This window comes from Thunnus thynnus, chromosome 1 (assembly GCF_963924715.1).
Source record: "Thunnus thynnus chromosome 1, fThuThy2.1, whole genome shotgun sequence".
NCBI lineage: Eukaryota > Metazoa > Chordata > Actinopteri > Scombriformes > Scombridae > Thunnus > Thunnus thynnus.
Genome location: NC_089517.1, coordinates 27,021,379 through 27,043,981, shown reverse-complemented (window position 1 = coordinate 27,043,981; position 22,603 = coordinate 27,021,379). Strand labels below are relative to the sequence as shown.

Sequence of the window (22,603 nt, the reverse complement as noted above, 5' to 3'; positions counted from 1 at the left end):
AAATGGTTTGCAGGAACATAACTTTCCAGTAATACTATAAATTTAACATGATTTGTTTGTTTTATTGAGTTAATAAAGACTCGTGCTCTCTAAACTACATAGGATAAATAAGACTGTTACTATTACTGGTTTGACAGAATGATGTGTTAATCAGGTTATGGTTAGATATACATTATGTGAATAAGATGCTTTATGTGTGACGTGACAATGATCAGTATTTCTTAAATCAGGTTCTTAGAGTGGATATACACACATTGAGACTGACTCAACCACTTTGCACCAAGATCCCTTTTCACATGTTAATCAGGTGCCTGACTAGGCATTGAATATGTCCTAATTGGCTTTGCATGACCCTAAGCTACCAGACAGATCTGTGCTAATTGTTTAACTGCAAGATGTGCACTGTTACCACGATCCTGTCATGTCCATGTCTCACAGTCAAAGGTATTCATTAAAGATGCAGTGAAGAACTCCGATTTTACATCCTTCTGTGGTCTCTTTAGGTGAGCAATGCAACTTGTCTGTCTGTAACATCTATCCCAACATACTAAACACACAGCGCTGAAATGAGCAAAGAGCGCGATGTGACACCACTTTAAGCGTGATCCTGAGCTCGAACAGGCTCTGAGGAATATTCAAACTGCCTTTTACATTAGTGTACATACTGCTCAGCTTTGCCATGCAGGAAAGAGCAATTATCATTTCAAACGAGTGAGTGAAGCAGAACTGGCGGAGGAGATAAGTGCTTAAAGGAGAGTTGGGGTCACCTTATTCTCTCTGATACAGAGTTGCCCTTACCTCAAATTATTCAAGCCTGACGGGGAACAGTGGGAGATCGGTTCTTGAAAAACTTGCAAAGCGTCAATAATGAGCTGTGTGTGTCAGTCAGAACGCAGTGTGATAGGAGGCATAATTTCCCACTTGATCACAGTCCTGTTACAGAAACTACTGGAACCTTTGGAGATGCAAACACCACTTGCGAGGAAGTAATTTTAATGCATTTAAAAATGATTGCTATGAGACTGCAAACTCACTGGAAAATAGATTACACTAATCTCCTTTTGTTTATTATGTGCTTCTGGGATGAAAACCTCTCTACACTACACTACCCAATGACCCATTTAGACTAATGAAGCTGACCAATCAGGAAATCCTCATGATTAGAGCCTAACATTTTGCTTCTGGTGGGAACATCGCAAAAAAAAAGAAAAAAAGAAGAGAGAGGAATTTAAATTTCCATTTGCTTAGGGCTCTACAGTATGACAGAGTGCAATTAAATGATTGTCCAAAGACGTCAGCAATGACAGAAAAAAAACAAACAAACTGGCGTTTCATTTATTTTCCTGCCACTTTGGTCTGCTTACAGATATATGGAACACTGTTGCTATCGAAACTGCAAATGGCTGCAACACAGGACAACATCCCATTCATCTGCTGGGTTGATGATGATGATGATGTCAGTCAAGTCTGTGAGCAAACTCTGTAGCGTGACAAAGGAGAGTTGAAGATTTACAGTCATGTAATCACACAATAGAGGCCTTTGTGAGGTCTGGACCACGCTGTGTTAGCATCACAGTTCATCTGCTAATTACACCATCAAATCCAAAGACTTGGCTATCCGTAGTGGGCTATTCATCTCATGACTTAAACATCAAGCTGGGGGGGCACGATTAATCCCTGTAGTTAAACCGATGTGAGGACTCATTTCTTTACAAGATTTGACAAGCAGGGCAATAGGATTTAAAAGCGTATCAGATGACGATATTCGCTTTCTGGCCGCTGCTTCACCTTGTCAGACCGACATGTGCAATATCTTCAACGTGTTCAGGTACGAACGTCGATGATCGGAAACCACAAGCCTTGACCAGCAAAACTGTTCACATTACTCATCCCAAGTGGAAACATGACACAGTCTGTCGGAGTCGTTTGTCAGGTTCGCTGCTTCAAGGCAGTTGGCTGTTTACTCTCGGCAAACATGTCGACTTCAAAAGGAACAGCTGAAGCACTTCTGCTTTGTTTACTGTCAGGTAGGGGCTCTGTCTTTGTCTTTGCGAGCAGTCGCCGCCAATAAAGGAAGTAATAAGTCAACAGTGTGGTCCCCCCTGGCAACAGTCCCGCTGATAATAGCTCATACATGCGACAGATAGGAATCAGTACCATAATGAAATTTATTCATCTATAACAGCTAATCAGGGAAAAATAATCTGAGAAATAATTTGAAATTATTAAAATAACTGATGCCATTATGATGAATTGATTTCCAATAAAACTGCAATAGAAGAAAAATTCTCTTATAGTTTGTTATAGTTAATATAAAGTGGTAATAGTGCATAAACAAATACATGCATGTAGCTTAATATCATATCACATGAACTGAATTAAAATAGTATTGACAGCAGACGCAGCATCTGTTATCCTCTTTTAACTGATTCTGTATTGATTCTGATACCCAACAAGTGGTACATCAAAGGGGAAACTGGGCACATGGATGGAAGCAGTGCAGAATTTACTGATGTAGTTTGTTAATGTATCCGAATGCAAGCTTTAAGTAAATAGAAACTGCAGTTTCACTCCAGTAAATTGCATCTCTGGCTATCTGTCTGATAAGTTTCACCTTCTGCCAAAGAACAGGCCGACAAGTTCTTAGTTTTTAAAGCAAAATAATATGTTTGTATTTTACAATGGAAATAACACTGAGTCTCACTCTGATCTCAGGGCAAAACAATACATATTCATATCACCCTAACCGAAATATAAGATGCGGTTATCAACAGATTCACAAGGAAACACATTCAAAGCAGACAGAAAGTGTGTTTTCCATTACAAAGTAACAGTTTCACTTTTTTTCTCTACATTTCTTTCAAAACAAGAGAAGGAAAATGGAGAGGACGTTAATTCCTCTCAGGAGAGGAACATGTTACATAATAGATTTCCATCTTAAGACAGCTGCCTCAGTTAAGGCCTCATCCAAGCTGATGCAGAGGACACTTCTGACAAACACCTAAGACCAAAGTGAAGTGATATAAACCTGAACTTTATAATAAATCTGAATGGGGTCAACATGGTTTTAAAGCCCTGCTGTTAACCAGAGCTAAGTGCAATCTTCCACAGCTCAGCTTTATTATAAAAGGATGGACACACACACTTTTCTACAGCAACTATGGGATTACTATAGAAATATTATATGACTTGAATGAATCTCAGATATACTTCAAACAATAATACAATGAGAACTTTTCATTAAGTGATCAAATATAGACTTAATATAAACAGACAAACTGTCTGACATGTTGAATCTCCTGTGTAAATACCTCTCCAACCACATGAACGTCTCTCTATAGATACACTCTGTTAATTTGATAAGCAGCATTTAGCAGTCACTGTTAAGCAAATATACAGTATATGGGTCTATGGGTCTGTTGTAAATCTGTGCTTGAGCAGCTAGAGACTCAGCTCCTGTATGAACAGTAATAACCAGGGATTAAACAGAAATGGCTCAAATGCATTTAGAAGACATGTTTTCACTATCAGAAGCAGATTCATTTGTAAAAAAGTGAAGTCAGGGTGCAAAAAGAACAAGCAACAATAGAAGGTAGAGAAGTCAAAGGCTGGCTCACCAGCTCTCCTTTTTAGCCCAACATCTCAACCCCTGCAGGGTCCGGCCAGCCTCTCTACAAGACCTGCGGGTCATGCTGAATATGAATAGCCTTGCAACTGGCAGACAAAGCTATGCGTAGACACAGCAGAGACAGCAAGACAGCAGACGGGGCTGCAGCCACGTCTTCAGTGAATGCAAATGCGAACCATTAAACCTTATCGCCCATGTGTAAAGGCGGAGTGTGACTTTTCACAGTTTAGGCTGCGTTAGCGCTGCAAGAATTCATTCAGATTCCTGAAACTGAGGCAAATTCTCTGCCAAATGTTCAAGCTGCAGGAAAACCTCAGAGAAAACAAAAATTTCATGGGATTTTTACACATAAAATCTATTCATTTCTCAACTGGTACTGCTCAGCGATAAACTGTTTCGAATTCATCTGCACAAACTCGACTCAGCTGATGAAAAGGCAGCGTGGCTGGCTTCACGCCTGCAATGTCCTGTCCCGGGTGCAATCTGGCTTCAGCCCATTGAAATGACGGTTTTCCCACATCTCAGGCTGCACAGGGACTCTGAACACACAAGTTCCCATCAGTTTGTCCTGAGCACATCCAGTCTCTCTGGACACTCCGGGATATCACTAACCTTTTGAGGGTTAAAAAGCAGCAGAGTGTCTCTACTTCCCTTCCAGCTCTTTACCACAACCTCTCCACATGCTGACCATTCCTCTGAAGTTGTTACAGTGGGTGGAGTGTTGGGTGGAGTCTGTGTGTTTGTTTTGAGTGTTTGAATATGTGTGTGATTGTGTGGGTGGGGGTCCGCCTGTGCATATGTGTGAGCTAGAGAGAGAGAGAGAAAGAGAGAAAGAGAGGGAGGCAAGATGCTTTTGCAAGTGCTTGAAGTGAAAAAAGGTTGCAGCAGCTTTGTTTACAGGAGAACAGCCAGAGACCATCAGTGGTTTTAGTGTTACTGATACAGTATCACACACTGGCAAGGGGAGGAGAAGAACAGCAGAGGCCCAAAGGGGAGAGACGGCTCCACCGGTCATTTACAGTCTGATTCCAACAAAGCATATCAGCACCATCAAAACACTGAACTGGGCTTCGCCTCTCACACTAGATTTCATGCATCAGTTCAGGATAAAGTACACATTTTATGAGCAACCAAAACAGAAAAAAAGATGTCTAATCCGAGGTCAATCTGTGTTTGTTTCTTAAAAATGCAGAGTGATATGGGAGGTATGTCAACACATAGTACAACATGCCAGCAGGGATAAGAGGAGGCGGCTGTTAAGGAGGAATAACAGGAAACATGCGAGGTGTCATTAAGCAAGTGTAAAGTTGGACAGAATCACTTCACTACATGATGCAAACAGACCTGCATGATTCATCAATGTTTAGCAGCTACGGATTTGCCAATGTTTCTTTAAGTCTGGTGAATATAAAGCCAAATTAACTAGAGCACTAGTACAGCACAATTAGTTGTTGCGTCTATGGGTTGGATGCAAATAGCAGCTGTTTACGCACATGGGAGTAAACAGACAGAAAGCAGAGGGGCCAATCCATCATTGTTTCGTATTTTTAAATGATAATTTGTGGGTTTTGTTTACTAACAAGCATATATACACTCCCAAATTCATCCATTGCTTCAGCTGAAGGCGTAAAAAATAACATCTATACGGTTAAAACACTCTTCCTTTTGTTAAGAAAAAAAATTAGTGCATTTAGATTAGATGACGCTTTACTTGTTTCTCTTTGCTGTCAATGTGTTTTACCTTTAAAACCAAAGGACACCGAGGAGGCACAAAAAGACCTTACCATCCATGAGCTGGTGAATAAAAACTGCAGCGCAAAAAGAAAAAAAAAAAAAAAAGAAACACTCGGTCACAGCTGAAGTCTTCACAGTTCTTGAAACAAAAAGAAAAGATGTGGAAAACGAACCGAAGTAACATTTAAATCCACTAAATGCGCTTATAGAGTCTATTGGCGTGTCCGTGAAATGAGGTCCATCCTTCGTGCGTTTGAAGACGAGCCTCCTCTACTACAGACTGAGGCTGGTTGCTTTCAAAACCTCAAAAACTTTAGCTCCTCCCACTGCACACGCTGCCTGCCTGCCTGCAGCTACAGACTGACTTTAAAGAGCCTGCAACACACACCTCCATAAAAAAATCATCTATTGTTAGTCCAAAACTGACAATTATCATTCAGGTTACAGTTGGTATGATCAGTTCTGTCCTCTCTGTCAGAGGAAAATGCTTAAAAGTGTTCATAATCAATGAAAAAGATGATCAGAAATGCAGAAAATTACTTTTATTGACAAATAAAAATGTATACACCTAATCTGTGCACAATTTGTCAACACTGTATACAAGTAGCTGTTCAAATTTCATCTCTTTGCAAATGAAATGCGTTTTGTAGTCTCTAAAAGAAGAGACTCAAATCTCGCAGTCTCGTCTCTCACATTCTGACAGTGACAGATTTCTTTGCTAAGGGAAAAGTTTTCTTGCTCTGTTGTCTCGGGTATCAGTGAGCCTGTTTCTCTCTTGTGAGGGCGATACCCTGCAGCCGTCAAACAACAAATGACAACTGAGAGCGTCCACCACAAAGAGAATTACAGCGGATTATGTACAAAGGCAAAGACTCGAACACAACCAAACTCAACCGTTCATGTAATCTCTTTTTGCCCCTGGAAAAGAGTCAAAGAACTCTGGACTCCAGACATTTAGTTTTACTTTTTAAGAGGTTGTGTCAAAACAACAGACAGCATGGTCCTCCCACTTCTGCTCTGCTCAGGACATCCAGTCTGATCCATGTCAGAGAGTTTCACCACTCACCAAAATTATCATCTTTCCTTGACAAGAAGGGACACAAATCAAGCTCTCACGCATAACACAAACCCACTCTTCACACCCAGAGGGGAGAAGATAACATTAATAATTAGTCTCCGGCTCCTTGTTTTTAGTGGCATGCGACAATGTGAGAATTTGTCAGATATTTTGACAGTTAACACTAAGAAATGTGACGGCAGTAACCGAGGCAGGCGCTGAGCGCTCGAGGCTGCATCCTGATGGCCCGGTCTGACACAATCCTGCCGCTTTTTTTTCTGGAAATGTTGTCACACTCTGACTGGTTTTGTGAGAGTGCGCCACAAATAAAGCAAAGGCCAACGTTCCCACCCACTGGAAAAAAAAATTGTGACAGGTGGGGTTTAAAGTCGTGACAGAGTCTCTGACTTTCTGTTTTTCTTTTGCCTCAACTGCACGCATGTTTCTCTCTCTGATAGACAGACACCTAATCAAAATTTCTCTCCTTTATCTGCCAAACCCAAAGTAATCCAACAAATTGAATCAAGGATTACTCCTGGGAAGATTAAAATCATTCAACCTATGCAAAAGTCAGGTTTGCAGCAACAGAGGGTGGATGGCCCACTCAGCAGTATGAATTCCTCTGTACCACTTTTCTATTCACTCTGCAATCATAGTCTGTGGAGCACAGTGATACATGAACTCATTAACCTTATAAAAAATATAAGTGCAATGTCTCTACCTCACACTGTAAAAAAGAAGAAACATTAAAGTGCCAGGCAGTCCGTAGATGCTGGCACTCTTCGACTGAAGATGCAATAACAAGATGCTGAGTAGCTCTGCAGCTTTGGGTGAAGCACTTTGATAAGAATTAAGTGGCCTCCTGGTAATGAGCACGACAGGGTGTGTTTGGACTATTTCACACTTTGAAGAAATTATTTCCGACGTGAGAGATAAAGCAGCAAGAAAAAAAAAATAAAACTATTCATCAAGTCAAGGCAGATTAAGTTCCTGAAGGTTGCGTTTCACAAAAGCACAGTTGTTGGACCACATCAACCCTTAATCTGCCGCCGCACTCAAATAATATCCCCCCCTGGTCGTGACACGCGAACGCACCGGGGAGCATTCAGCAGCCATTCATATTAAGGTCACTGCCACCCGTCGGGCTTTTATTGGGGTTAAGTATATGACAGACTCTTTGGGTAATACCCAACACCAGATTTGGTGATGCCTAAATATTTTGTGGATCTACCCTCTCAACAAAAGCTCTAAGTAGTGGCAGCTAAAAGCTTACGTCAGTGGGATCAACAAAGTCTTTTCATTGATAAACAGGCTCAAAATTCACTTTAAATTTAGATGTTTGTCACCTTATTATTCTGCAATCAGTGTTACCTGCATATAGGCAACAAAAAATCTGAACTTGCCAAAGTTAAAAGAGACAAAAATGTTTCAAAAATCTTCATTACTATGCTTTTATCCCTAAAAGCATGCAGGCTATTATGCAAAAATGCTTCACATATATATATATGTTTAATCATATTTGAATAGTTTCTGCTAGACAGGACGAAGACAAGAGTTGCTGACATGCAACAAGGTCGAACTCATGACCCTGTGAGGTGTGCTCCTCTCGACCAGTAAGCTCTCCCCCCTGCAGGCTGTGATGAAGGCAGAGCAGCCCAGCACAGGCGCCTCCTGCACAGCTAACAGCACTATGACTCATCCCGTGTCCTCACCTTGTCCCGCTCCGACAGCCGCAGAAATGTCCCCACGTCTCACTCATCCCTCTCTCTACACAGGAGGCCGTCTCTCTCCCTTCACACTGATGATTCATGACTGTTGGACTGATGCAGCACTCCACTCGGAAAGTTTCCCATTTGCTTCCTCTACAAATGATCCTGGGTCAGGTTGTTTTGACAAGTTGGTCATATATCAAGGATGGGAATGACTTGCTGTTTTGATACCTTTAAATCAGACTGCAAGTGCCGTTAGCTGTGACTACTCGCCATGTTTTCTGCACATTTGGATAACCGATGCAAACTAATGTTTCTTGTAGCAGATGATGTGTTTGTCAGTTACTTTTATGCACATGTGAAACCATCATTTATTAGATTTTTGCTGTCTGATGTTGTCAAAAAACTAAACTTCTACATCAAGATATATTTAGTTTGCCAGATAAAGCAGGGCACTATTTTTAGCTTACATGCACATAGCTACTCCTCTAGTTTAATGGCAACTCACCATAACTCGACCTGTGTCATATAATCTACAGTTTGAAGGCTTGGTTCATCCAAATTACAAAGTCTAGCTATGCAGATAGTAGTTGCAAGTCAATGATATTTGGTTTGTTGTACTCACAGCAACAAAAGATAACATTCACAACAAAAACAATAACATGGTTACTCTGGATAATCCACAGACTGAAACTATTTTCTACCCAAGACATAGTCCTCATGAAAACATCTGACATCACTGTTGTCATCTGTTGATTATCCAGCGGAGATATTGTTCATGGAAATGGAATTTGCCGTTAAGGCTGTGAGCAACGCAAACAAAATTTCATTAGGGTGGAGGCAGCATCTGCATAGCTAAATACCACTAAAGACAAGTAAGAAAATGTGTTTTCTTTTTTGTAATTTGGATGAACTGACCCTTTAAGAAACCAGGGAGTGCACACACGTCCCTGTAGGCTGTTGGGAGCAGCCAGTGTGACCACACAGTATCACTGTCACTGCAGATGGGAGCTCATGTCCATATCAAAGACAAGAGAGGTGGCTTCCCGTTTTTTACCACTGCCATCCTCCCCGCTGCCTCACAGACACCTCTCTCTCTCTCTCTCTCTGTCTCTCTCTCACATGTCAGAAGTAGGCCTGCGTTTATAGTGACAGGGAAAATAATTAAACAGGAGATGCAAATCATGTCATCTACTTTAATTGGCTCTTCCTTTCATTCCTGACATGTTCAATCATCTCAGAGTGACTTTTTGAAGCTCTTTTATTTGTCCCCCGACATGATTAAAGCTTAGAGGTTTACCCGCTAACTGATCAACACAACTTATCGCAGAAACCAGATTGCAAGAGCTGAAGACTGGATGACTGTAACTACCAACAGATAGTCTTGGTACGAACGTTAAAGGGGTCTTTTCTGCGGATTTCATGTTTTCTCAATATTTTTTTTTATTTCTTTGATTTTTCTTTTGGGTTATTGGTCTTTGTAAAACTTCACAAAAGAAAAAACTTGATGTGAAGATGTGGAAGGGAAAGTGACAGAAGGATACAGGCAGGCTATCTTTTGGATTAGCTTTGTGGCATTTCTGCATCAGTAAGCAGTAAAGTTACAAGAAAAATGCACACAAAGAATGAAAAATAAAAAGCCAGACAAAGACAGATTGTGAAACGGACTTGAACCTTTGACGCCATGAGCACATACTGGAAACAGCTGAATTGTTTGGATGCCTCTTTATTTATTTTCCATAATAAAAACAGAATCTATATCTGCTCACTGACAGCTTCTGCGCACACATGTGGCATAAATATGAATTCTATAGGATGTTATGAGGTTAATGCACTTTAATGTGGTTTGGTTTTCCCCTGAGAGCTTAAGGGAAATGACATCAGTGACGGTCAGTGCAGTTGAAATGAAGATGTCGCTATGTGTTTGTGTGTGTGTGTGTGTGTGTGTTTGCTCAATACATAGATTTTCTTTGTCTGGCTCTTCCTTCGTGGTTTTGAAGCTGTAGATGCCGCAGTAGGAGGGCATAGGTGAAGGTCCTGCACAGCTGCACAGTGGGAAGGGGGAGGGCTATGGAAGGAAGAAAGCCTCCAGGCGCTGAGAGTGAATTAATGAGTTTCTGATTTTTTCTTTTTTATGAATTTTTCAGCGCCAAAAGCTTTATTAATCTTGACATTAAATATGGTACAGCGTTAAAGGGGAATACCATTAAATTTAAGAAATTGCCTTTATATTTCATAGGTCTAATGGCAGGCTTATCCAATACGTTTTTTGTGATCTCTTCCTGAAATTAAAGACCAGAAAATCAAAAGTTGGAGTTGCTCCCCATTCCTTGAAGCTCTGTAGAGGTTTGTGGAATGTTAAGAAAAACAGTTCATTGAAAAACAGAGTGAACTTTCCATCAGCTGCTTGGACAGCTACACAAGAAATGAGTGATCCTGCATATTAAACCTTGCTGGTTTACCAGAGGGTTTTGGGGTTTTAGAAGCGATGATTGAGCAAGGATCATCCTCCATATTTTGCTTTACTTTCACCCTTCTGTTCAGTGTTTAGTCTCTGTCAAACCACTGTATAATAGCAGGTATCCTGGTGCTCTAAGCTAGTTTTGTCCACTTGCAGACACAGCCCTCTACTTTTGGTGTATTCATTGTTTTTTTAATGCAGTTACAAGTTAGACTGAATATATTCAGATGTTGGAAGACAGACATTGAAAATCTTTTAGTTATAAGGTAGTGTGCACCTACATACGTGATATTTGCAGGACAACTTAGGTCAAAGTACAGCTCAGTGTTCATTGTTTATGGGATGGAAGGATCAGAGCAGCTGTCCTCTGTGTGGTTTTTCCATAAGTAGGCCCCACATTGTCACATTTTTTATTCTTGGGAATACTTGTGGTGTCTCTGTTTAGAGCGAATGGGAGAAAGCCATCAAACATTCACAACCTTTGATTAAAAAAGAAAGAAAACAACAGCTGACTGCGCTCATGTGGAAGCCTGTATACATGGACCAAACACTCACACAGAGTCAATGCAATGAAACAGTGACCAACCCAAAGTCCTCAACAAGGTGAAGAGAAAGGATTCTGTTATCAGGATCAAATTTGGTCACACAGTTGGCAGAGTCAATGAAATATTGATTGGACAGATCTTTGTGCACTGCACTTTTCTAAGTTGAGTGAGTTCAAATATTCATAGTTATTGTAGTTGGTAAGTTTGACGTCAGGAATTCTGCAAACCTTAACTTCCAAAGTCAGAATATGTGACAAAACAAATGAGGCAAGAGAATCCTCACAATCAGGGGGCAATAATAACAGAAGAACTGTTAAACATTTAGACTCTGACAAATTCACAAAAGCGCAGTGTATGACTGCAATATTAGCTCCTGGTCTTACTTTTAAAGGTCTTTGGGCCAGAGTGGAGACACAGTGTCTGTTGTCAGCTGTAATGGAATTCAAACAGCAAGAAATCAATAAAGTATCTCAGTATGACCACACATTAACCTTTTAAGGACCCAAATAATGCTTCAACAGCCAATGGGAGCTGACTACGTGCTGCACTTCCTCATTGCCCGTTGGTTTGTTATTGGCCACCACCCTAATTACTTTCCATTTATGCCTACAGAGAGTATGTCAGAGTTAAACAGCCCCGAGGAAGAGCTGTTTCATGTGCTAATCATCGATTTAAAAATCCACCAACATATTTTCACACTGTTCCATGAGGGACTGCGGAGAATTTGAATAAGACCAGCTGACTTCTAAAATATCTTTGTGGGTTTCTTCCTTTCTGTGTGGTTTAGCTGCAGTCGCTAATAATAATGAGCAAGTTGAAAGGCACAGCAAAGCTAATTTGTTTGTTGGTTAATTGAAGAGCAACATGCAGATTATCTCACATTGAAAATGTATTGTTTGGTTTGCTGCCAGTGAGCTGGTGGCATTTGATGGATTACACTTCCTTCGTGATTTACTAGATATTTATTTGAGTTATGGATCCCACTAATGGAAATTAACTAAACAGGATGGAGAGACGTGATATGAACTAATTTTAGCCATTAATATTGAAATAGAGAAGCAGTGAATCATGTCTGGCTTTCTATTTGTCGACTCTATGTGATATAAAAATGGAATAACATCTGGATGAATTAGTTATGAGAGTGTCCACATGTGAAGTAGACCAACCATATAAAATATTAACATTTCAACACACTGGATGTAAAAGGTTAGGTTGCAATGCGTTGCTACACAAAATGCAATTTGGTCAACCTCGGCCCAGGAAGAAAAAATGCATCAGTGATTTCACTCCTCGGTTCCATTATCATTAATGTGTCATTTAGCAGTCAAAAGCCGTGGCAATAATAGAATTACTTTTCCTATTAGACTCAGCGTCACTGAGCCTCACAGTGAAAGAGCTCAGTGCACATAATGGGGAGGGAGAAGACAGAGAGAGCATTGCAAGTGTCCAAATGTCACTGGCACACGAGTTCACACCACATGCACACACCCTGTTTTGTCGGTGACACAACAGGAACAATCTATATGTACATAATGAGACTGTCAGGGCTTCATTGTAACCAATATATTCTTCCTGTCCAGCTGGCAGGAGTCAAAGCAAACTAAACCCTCACACTCAAAGCCTGATCAGGAACTTAATGCAGTAGCAGCTTTCAGTATGATTTTGCTCCCAGCATCCTTTCTCCCTACCGGGGTTATCTCAAAACAAGGTGACTGACATTTGTCAAAAAGGACACAAGATAACACCCTGAACTATATTCAGACTTCTTCATTCAGGCTGGAAAGCTACACACACACACACACACACGCATGCATATGAATAACAGACAGATTTCTCATTTCACTGAATGCACACACACACATACACACACACGTGCACCTCAGCTGCACCTTCCTAGGACACAGACACACAATGGGCCAAGAACCTGACATGAATGCAATCTATTGCCATGGCACCCAGCGCCTAGATGACCGGTATCTGTAGTAACTGAGCAACCTCACACCACTTCATTACTCCAAGCACAAACTCAGCAGCAAGCCTCTCCTCCCAGGCTGCAGTGGCAGCAATGCCTCCTGGTGTTTGTCCGCCACTCTCTGCAGAAAAAAAACCCATCATCCTTTTGTCTTATTGTGAGCCACATCGCTTGCTGTCATAACAGAAAAGGAGGGACTCACCGTGCTTTTCCCCCCGGCGGCGGAGACAGGAGCCAGGTGGAGTGAGCAGAGGCTGCAGTGGCGGAGGAATCCCCCTGGTAGTGTATGTGTAAGAGTGTGTGAGAGGGAGCGTGTAAATGTGTGTGAGTGCATGTGTGTGTGCATGTGTGTGTGTGTGTGTGTGTGTTTGCAGGGAGTCAGAGCTGATCCAGCAGATGCAGGCGGGAGCCACCAATAGAATGAGAGGGAGAGAGAGAGGAGTGTGTGAGAAAAGGAGGGAGGGAGAGACAGCAGAGGAGGGGTCTGATAGCATTACATCATGGACTAGGGAATGGTAGGTTTGCAGGGGGTGGGCTACGGGTGGGGGAAGGTGTGTGTGTTTGTGTGTGTGTGTGTGTGTGTGTGTGTGTGTCCTTATGTTTGTGTTTGTGTCTGCGTCACCATCACAGTATATTCTCTCTCTGCAGCAGACCACAGGATGATTAAAGATTGTGTCCGTGCTGCATACAGTGTCGTCATGATGCCTGCACCTGGGTGTTGTGCGTCTGTGCATATGAGCAGAACATAAACAACAGCTAAAATCAAGAAGGTATAATAATCACAACTGGCTGCACCACATTGCATAGATCATGTACCCAAGTCGCTTGGAAACTATAAATAAGTATTCTCACAGCTTTCATGTACAAATGCATTCCAGATGCTGATTTTCTTTCTCTTTTTTATGTCATACAAGCTAACAGTTTGCTGCATATGGACATTAAAAAAAAAATCTCAATCCTGCCTCTTTTGCCACAGGACACACACTCTGAGCTACTAGCTAATGGCTCCCTTGTCAGTTTGAAAAAGCACTGATGGACATCCTGTTAGGAAGTCACTGACATTTCAGGTGAGTGATTCCAAACACTTTCTGCTGGTTTTGACATAGCACATCTCTAAATGGAGGAGAAAACACATACACACACACACACATTTTTTTTTACCCCATAGCAGCAGCAGCAGCAGCAGCAGCAGCAGCAATCACCTGTCTTTGTGCAGCCTGCCGTCCCTAAAAAGGAGCAGAGATGAGGAAGGGAGGACAGACAGAAAAAAAAGGAAGGGCGTTAGTAGGAAAACAATGACAGCTCAGGGTCACCCTAGCACCTCTGCTCTGTCTGCACCGATCTAGCACAAGACAGGCAGAAAATGAGATAGGAGGGGTGCAGATGGCAGAAACACTTAGATAAGGAAGTCTCTTCTCCCAGCTCTCTTCATTAATTTTCATAAGTTAAGTTGTGTATGTGTTTAGCCCTGCAGGCCCCACAGGACTCAAAGCATGTTGTCATCTTGTAGTCTCATTCAGGATGCAGCTACACTATATCCACCTCATTTTTCTTCTCTTAGAAATTCATGACCAAAGACAAGTTCATCATAGACAATACAGCAGGGCTTTATTTGAACGATAACAAACACAAAGATTCAGCTGTGACTTGGGTTAATGCAATACTAATGCAGTTATCACACCTCAAAGTACAGGGGGAAATCTCAGTGGGGAAACAGACAGAAAGGTGGTATTGAGTGGAAGTGATTGATGATTGTTCTCTATTTACAATATTTCTGGCACGTTCGCTGTTAATGTCGGCTTTCAGAAGTGCTGCCACCCGTGCCTCTCCTGCCAATATCATTTTATGAGATATTGGATATTTTCACACACACAAACACACATACACCTAATGATTCTTGCTGCTGTTTCAAGTTAAAGGAGATGTTGGCCTCAATCAGTAACTGGCTAAAGAATGGCCTCCTTTTATGTCTTTGTCCTCTCATCTCTCACATAGGAATTGCTGACTGGGCATGCTCCATCTATCTTCTGTGAGCTGGACTGTCAAAGATCATAGCAGCTTTTCAACTCATTTCAGGGCATTTGTCGGGCAGTGTGGTTGGACTGATACAGAAGTTTGCAGTAGTGGTCATGTTCAAAGTTCTCTGTCATACGTATATACAGAGGTAATCCCTACAGATTCTCAACCGCACCTTAATTTTTTTCACATCTTCTGTATATGGTTTGAGTTTTATTTGTCATGAGTCATTATTGATCTTCTTGACTCACCAAATACAATGAGACTAATGAACCTGAGCCCATATGTAAGTGGATGAGAATCATTTAGACTACATGTTGCTCATTCTAACGTATCACTGGTGCCCATTTATTGTAGGAAACGTTGAGAAAAATATATAATTAAAATATCATAAATGCCTTAATACATCCGTTGCTGCAATCCAGATAAAATTAGGAGTACATGACGCAATGTGGTGGAAAATCTTTTTTTTTTTTTATCAGAGTGTGAGGATTATGTTAGTCAGAATATTCAGATTCATGACTATTCAGTGATTGTCACTGTCTCCAAAAAGTATGTATGGTTCCAATCAAAATACTTTAATTGAAAGATAAATAGCACCCCGAAGCTGTTTTATATTTCTTCACAGCAGGGCATTATCTCGTTGATTCTGGCCCGCTTGTTATGTGTAAGCTCCAATGAGCGCTGTATCTTCCTCGCCTTACAAAAACAAAACCATGCCCTGTTGGGAAGGGGCCACATCTTAAAGTCAACATGGTGGCAGAGTTCCCAGGCTCTGGAAAATAAGCAGTAATTAAGACTGCTGACATGAGAATGATAGGCCAAACTGCAGTGGATGCTTTATCAATATGAGTGTTCCTTTGGCTTTAATGCATATCATATATTTGTTTAGTGCCATATTGCCTAACTTGTGGTTTAATTTGTATTAAAAGTTTACAATAGCAATTCTGTTAAACAACAAAACCATTAATCTACTGTAAGAGGAGTTCATACCCTGCACCTACATCTATGAAACTATAGTATGTGCACTCTGTTGATAGGCCTTTTATTCACAGCAGACATTTTGACTTGTCACAGTAGGAAAAGCAAAGGTGTTGCTAATAAAATTAATGATGGCTCCGTTGTGTTCAAGTGTAGTAAATCATGACAGTGTGACAGTGAGTCAGCATACACATACCAAGACCCTGAACCTGAAGCAGCTGAATGGAAATCAGCCATCATTAATTGTATTGTATTTACACCTGTACTTTTACTACTGTGACAGGTTAAAAATGTCCTCTGTGTGAAAGGCCTAGGGTACATCCCAAGTCCCTTATTTGCTAATTCCTCCCTCCTCGCTTGAACCGGAAGTCATTCTGGTCCGCCATCATGAAGGCTGTCTCAAAGCTCTTATTTCTGCTCTGAGGAGCGAGGATTGAGGAGTGAGGAGGGACCTCTGAGGAGCAATGAGCGAGGATACACTAGAGCAGCCTTTATCAAAGTCTCTTACCGGCCGACATGCCCCTTTATTGGATGTCAGTTATTGACGCTGCAGTTGATCACTGCTCTGATACATCACAACATGAGTCGAGACAGATTACAGATTAAACTCCTAAATTTTAAATTTTATTTGTTTTCTGATTCACAATCTATTTAAAAATCTGTGTTAATTGTTGGTCTGAACAACAAAAGAACCATAAACAATTTTCTTAATTTATTCGAAAGATTTTTCCTCTCATGATCTGTTATTTCCCCCATTAACTTTTATTATGAATATAATGAATGTCAGGGAGAGGAAGAGAGTCTGTCTGTCAGCAAGAAACACAGTTTAAACACAATTATATTTTACATAATTTATTATAATTTCCTTTCAGTCTAATGTGAGGCTGAAAATTCCTGAGCTGGTTTAATATGAGTTACATGATTTCAATTTTCCCTGAAACATTTAGCCTAATAAATAATTTTGTTGTGACACTCTGACCATATTCTGTATTATTAAATTATTAATTCATGATCAGAATATCAATAAATACAGATGCAAATAATGAATAAATAATACAAACACATTCTGCTAGTAGAAATGGTTCATGTGCCTCTGAGCAGGACACAGTACACAGTATAAAAACAGATACAGGTTTTTATTCATGTGTTCAGGTGTTTGTCAAACAGGTAACAGGCTACTCTGCTCTGGCAGTGATAACTGTTCACCTTTATTAGTATTAGCACAGCGCACATGTGTGCAGACACAAACTCCATCAAAAGTCTCTACAGCTGTTGAAGCCGATGTTGAGGAAAGGATGTCTCATTTCTCTAAAAACACATTTCCTCGTTTCCTCTCTCCTCGCATGGTTTCCTTAAGTTTCTCCATGAATCCTCAGTGGGAGGGACTAAGATGCAAGGAAAGGACACAAGTGAGGGAAATGTGGATTCAACTGAAGGGAACTGGGATGTAACCCTAGACTGAGAGATTTGTAAACATGTCTCTCAGTCAGGGTGGAAACACATCATTTAATGAGTCATAGCAATAAACCAGGGAATAATGCCTTTTGGAAACTGTTATTGTGCACAGTGTTGCCTTGTTCTGTAAATGTTTAGAAGGTCCTCAGACACAAGCACAAGCACTTCCAGAATAAAGTATGTAATGTATATGCACTTTACTTCAATGGACCAGTTTAGAGCAGAACAGCTTGGACAGTACCTTCTGTTAGCAAATTATAAACTAAATTTTCAGAAACAGTTTAGCCTTCTGACAGTGAGATTTCAAGGACAAATCACAATATTTGTGTGTGTTTGTGTATCTTGTTTCTCAGATGATGGTTGCAGGAAACACACAGAAACAAGAGTCTTTGAGCAGATATATTTTAGTGATGATAATCCATTGTTAACATTCATGCTGTAGTGTAAACATCAGTGTAAATTCTTAGGGTATAGGATGCATTTTACTATAATGTTGGGAATAACTGCACATAATTTCAAGTGTGTCCATTTTCAGTATCCTGCAGACTATGTATCTAATAAAGCACAAGTAGGAAATAGATCTAACTATTCATTCACTCTGGTCTGGATACCGTAAAATGCTCTGTGTCTGCCCGTGAGGTACATTTCTTGATACTGGGCTCTTCAATTTCAAACACTGCCTAACCAGCACTATTTATAGTTTAATTTAGTTTGGGTTTTTTTTAAGTCTCTTTTTTCCCCCTCAAAAGGGAGTGTGGAGTATCTTAATGCACAAAGGTGTCCCCTGGCGTCTCCAGTTATCCCTATCAGCCCAGACCCCCTCTCCTTTCACCACCATGCCTGCACTGTTCCCTGTTTCCTTGGCAACCCTACGGCCAGCCAGGCCTCTCTCTCTCTCTCTCTCTCTCTCTCTCTCTCTCTCTCTCTCTCTCTCTCTCTCTCTGGATACACAGGGACTTCTGTTCTTGCCCCCAAGCAGCTGAAGAAGGATTCACTAAGGTTGTGCAAAGAAAAAGGTACATGCTTATCCTTTTCTTCTCTCCCCAATGAGACACTTGCATGACCACAAACAGAAAAAATAGCTCCACTCAAACTGAATGAAGCTTTTTGTGATGCTGAAAACTGTACTGCATATATAATCTGAAAACCAGAACATAAAGGTCAACTGCTGTTAAAGCTCATCACCACTGACTTTCAGGTGAGAAAGGTGCAATCTGTTCCAAACGGATGAGAGCGCCATACAGGAAAACAACGATGTTCTGTGTCATTTTAAGAACAGATTAGTGTCTGTTATGATAAAGCATGAGCATAGACAGTGTGTCAGTGTTGCTTTTATCCAGTGTTTCATCTGTTTAGCTGGAGCTTGCTGTATGGAGTAGAAAGGTCCAGCTTTAAATAGTTCAACATTCTGGGAAATAAGCTTACCTGCTTTCTTTGAGAAAGATGAGAAGATTGATATCACTCTCATGTCTGTGACGTAAGAGCTAGAACTAGACGTTGCTAAGCCTTGCTTAAAACAAAGCATGGGTGATGTGTGTTAAGTCCAATTTGACCACTGGACTAATTGTGTTGTCTGTGTTTGATGCACCAAACAGCCAACATATCGACTGTACAGACAGTGGCTGTAAGCTAGCTAGCAGCATACGCACTAAAGTGTGTCTCGAACAAGCATATTTCTCAAAATGTTGAACTTCTTCTTTAGGATAAAATATCCAAATAATAATTTAGGGCCCTTTCACACCTATCTTATTTGGTTTGAACTTTTAGACTTTTCAGTTTGATCCAAACCAAAATGACAGGTGTAAAACCTCCCCCGGACCAAACAGTCGAACCTTGGCCTGACAAAAAGAGGCGGTCTGGGTCTGGATCAAACTGAACCATGGGTCGGTATGTTTCTAGTGTGAAAACATTTTTTGGATGGTTCGGACTTTCGGACCAATCACAGGAAGTTCCGGCAGGCTATCATGGGGAGAGGAAGAGACAAAGTTTTTAATTGAAATATGGCCTAACAATGTTATAAAAAGTCAACTAGAAAAAACTCATGAAAAATGCCGACATTTTCCAGGTATTTTTGTAGCGGATGAGAGAGGATATGAGAGGATGGGAGAACAATGCCACCTGAAGATAAAGAAACTGCAGTAGCAGTATACAAAGGTGCTTGATGCCATTAGAAAAAGCAGTGCGTCAACCATTGAGAAGGACAAATTTCCTTTTTATGACATAAATAATAATATAATAATATTATTATAGTGGCTATGAAATTAATCTGTTCATTCATTTTTCTCCATTAATTCAAACGGCGATAGAAGACCGACAAATTGGCAGCATTCTAACGTCAGACGCATGCCCGTCTACAAGCCAATCAATGTCAAGTATAGGGAGACACAGCCCACATAGGTGATGATGACAGGACGTATGTATGTTCTTTAGTACACTCGCATAATTGCAATGTGAAACCCAAACCGGATCAAATGTATACAATGTAACAAAAACATGAACCTTGGTTCGGACTTTCAGGTGTGAAAATGCCCTTAGATTTCAGTGACCTTAAGTAACCTTTTGTAGCCATGATCAGATAGAACAGATTCTGGGAAATGCCTGGCTGTCCAGTTGGCAAAATTGTTTCCTCTTTCAAAAGTGACATTACAAAATACCAGCACAGACTGCTTTGTCTGACTCTGTGTTTGTGGATTTACAACACAGCTTTCTTGAGTACTATAATGCCAAAACATGTTCTTTTTCACTAGAGCCTAACTCACTTTAACTAGTGCAAAAGAGATGTAAGGTTGATGACTGCGGGGCAGTTGTTGATGTTTCGAATCTCACATCCCATTTCAACACATCAGCACCATACAATGCAATATGTACAGATCGAGGGGCCCTTTCCCATGTTGTGTTAGGACTGATTTAATGAAGTGTCAAGAGTATGGTTATCACTTGTCTCCTCAGCTGTAACTCATCAGCTTTAATTGCCTGGTTTTGTTTTGAAGGAACTTTTAGTGGTTAGTGTGTGTATGTTTGGTCTCCCCTTTGGCATAACAAATTGTTCTGTTCTTGACTAGATCTTCCAGTTTTGTGGCCTCTTTGGTCAAGGGTCTCTCAGAGCTTAGGGGAACAATTAATGAGAGAGGCAGGTGCAGCCTTAAGTTCATCCTGTATACTACATTTCAGGAGACAACATCCAAACACTGAAGGATTTATCCCAGCATGTTACTGGTATTAAACTTGCGCAAAACACTTTGTACAAATAGTTGGCTTTTATTAGATTGCAGATACAGCGAGAGTCGAAACAGATGCTTCTTTTAATGACGGTGTGTGTGAGAGAGAGTAAAAGAGATAGAAAGGAAGGAAGAGAGAAACAGTATGTCTTAACTTTAAGACATCACTTAACCCTCTCTCACGAGGCAGCTAAGGAGAAAAGGGACAAATATGGAGTTTTCTTGGAGAGATCCCTGCCTGTGACCGCCCAGGGTGACAGACAGATAGATCTTCTGGAACGGCTTGTTTTGTTGACACTGGCAATGAAAGACATAAATCATTTGAGTAACCTAATGAGATAATTACTCAATCATAAAGGAAAACAGCGACTAGAGTAAAAGCTTTATGAGAACAAGATAATCTGTCCCCCCATGACCTCTTTCATCTACTTCCATCAGCTTGGCAGATCTTTCACAACAACTGAGAACTCCCAAGCTTTACTGAGCGACAGGTCCAAAAGCAACATATAACCCAAACCTTATATGGGATTCTGGGATCCATGGTTGATCCTTGCATAATATCACCTAGCTGGTTGTCTTTAGCCCAGAGATGCTGTTGGCTCCTAATCACTCCGTCCTGTATGTGGTACAACAGAAAATGTGATGTCATAGTTTACATTTAAAGATATTTTAGTTATTATACATCCCTCATTTTAAATGATAAGGCTGGCGATATTCTATATTTTTTTACTGTCAACAAATTTGATGTAAAGACCAACAATGAACTGATCCCACTCACAAGTCTACTCATTGTTTATGAAGACAAAGTCTGATATACAGTTTAATCTTGTGTGGCATAGGGCTCCGTTGCTGTCCAAAACTATTAGAAACACATCAATGAGCCATATTGTTGCACTGGGTGACATAGTCCTTCATAACGATGAACATGGGTGCTGTAGTTTATTTTGAGTCAATTCCAATGTACTGCTGCTGGAAATACTCACTAGACTCAGATGTGTATTAATTCGCTGCTGAAAATAGTCACCAGATAATCCTTTATTTAGTCCTGTTTGAGTAACGTCTGTTAAAGCCTACAGTTCCCAGCTGTTTTAGGAAATTATTTACCCCTTTTTAAACATCAGATTAAATATTCATGACCCATTTTTAAAGATTACATCTTCAGTGGTAACCAATGGGCTTGAGGCTGAGTGTCACAGACAGCGTAGGGAAATCCAAGTTGAGTGACGGACTGACACATTGTTGGCTTTGGCCTTTTCATATGACAAAAAGAAAAAAGTAGGATAACGCCAGCCTTATCCTTTAACTCTGTTGGAGATGTACAAGTCAAGAGTGAAAGTAACTGATTAGCAAATCAGTCAGCAAACCAGCCAGTCGGTCACCTTGGTGTTCCATCAGCAACGGAGGCAACTAATCAGACAGTCAGTCAGTCAATCATTCATTCTGTAAGTCTGCCAGTTAGTCAGTCACAATCATAGTGCTGCTCAGATTGAAAAGCAGCCAGCCAGCCTATTAATCAGCTCAGCAGCCAGTCATCCACAAGACTGAGGATATAGCGGGAACATAAGGGAAATGGGGAAAAGCTGGCGAAAGAGTTTCTTTCAATGAGAATAAATATTGTCATAGATGTAGAGCACTTTACACACTTCAGCAGAATTGCGGAGATGAGGCAATAGGCTGACTATAAATGACTGACTGAATGGATGAGTTTTTAAATGAGCTCTTTGCAGCTGCAAATGTTAATACATTGCATATTTTTCACCAAGATAATGGTGAAGATTTGCTTTTTGTTTAGACTTGTGAATGTTCACTGGACAACCTGTGAAGTCA

At 40.7% G+C, this 22,603-nt stretch overlaps 1 protein-coding gene across 4 annotated transcripts in view; it reads right to left on the bottom strand.

The window, feature by feature from the left end:
• Window positions 1–13,508, bottom strand: part of LOC137185506 (semaphorin-4B-like) — a 54,328-nt gene extending 40,820 nt beyond the window's left edge. Inside the window, exon 1 of one of the 4 annotated variants that reach the window (XM_067593742.1) lies at window positions 13,309–13,508. The gene's annotated coding sequence lies outside the window, so the exon portion shown is untranslated. Of the gene's footprint in view, window positions 1–4,240; window positions 4,325–5,369; window positions 5,648–13,308 lie in introns of those variants that run through there. The other 3 variants (XM_067593741.1, XM_067593740.1, XM_067593743.1) reach the window with 3 other exon arrangements.
• Window positions 13,509–22,603: the final 9,095 nt, after the last annotated feature.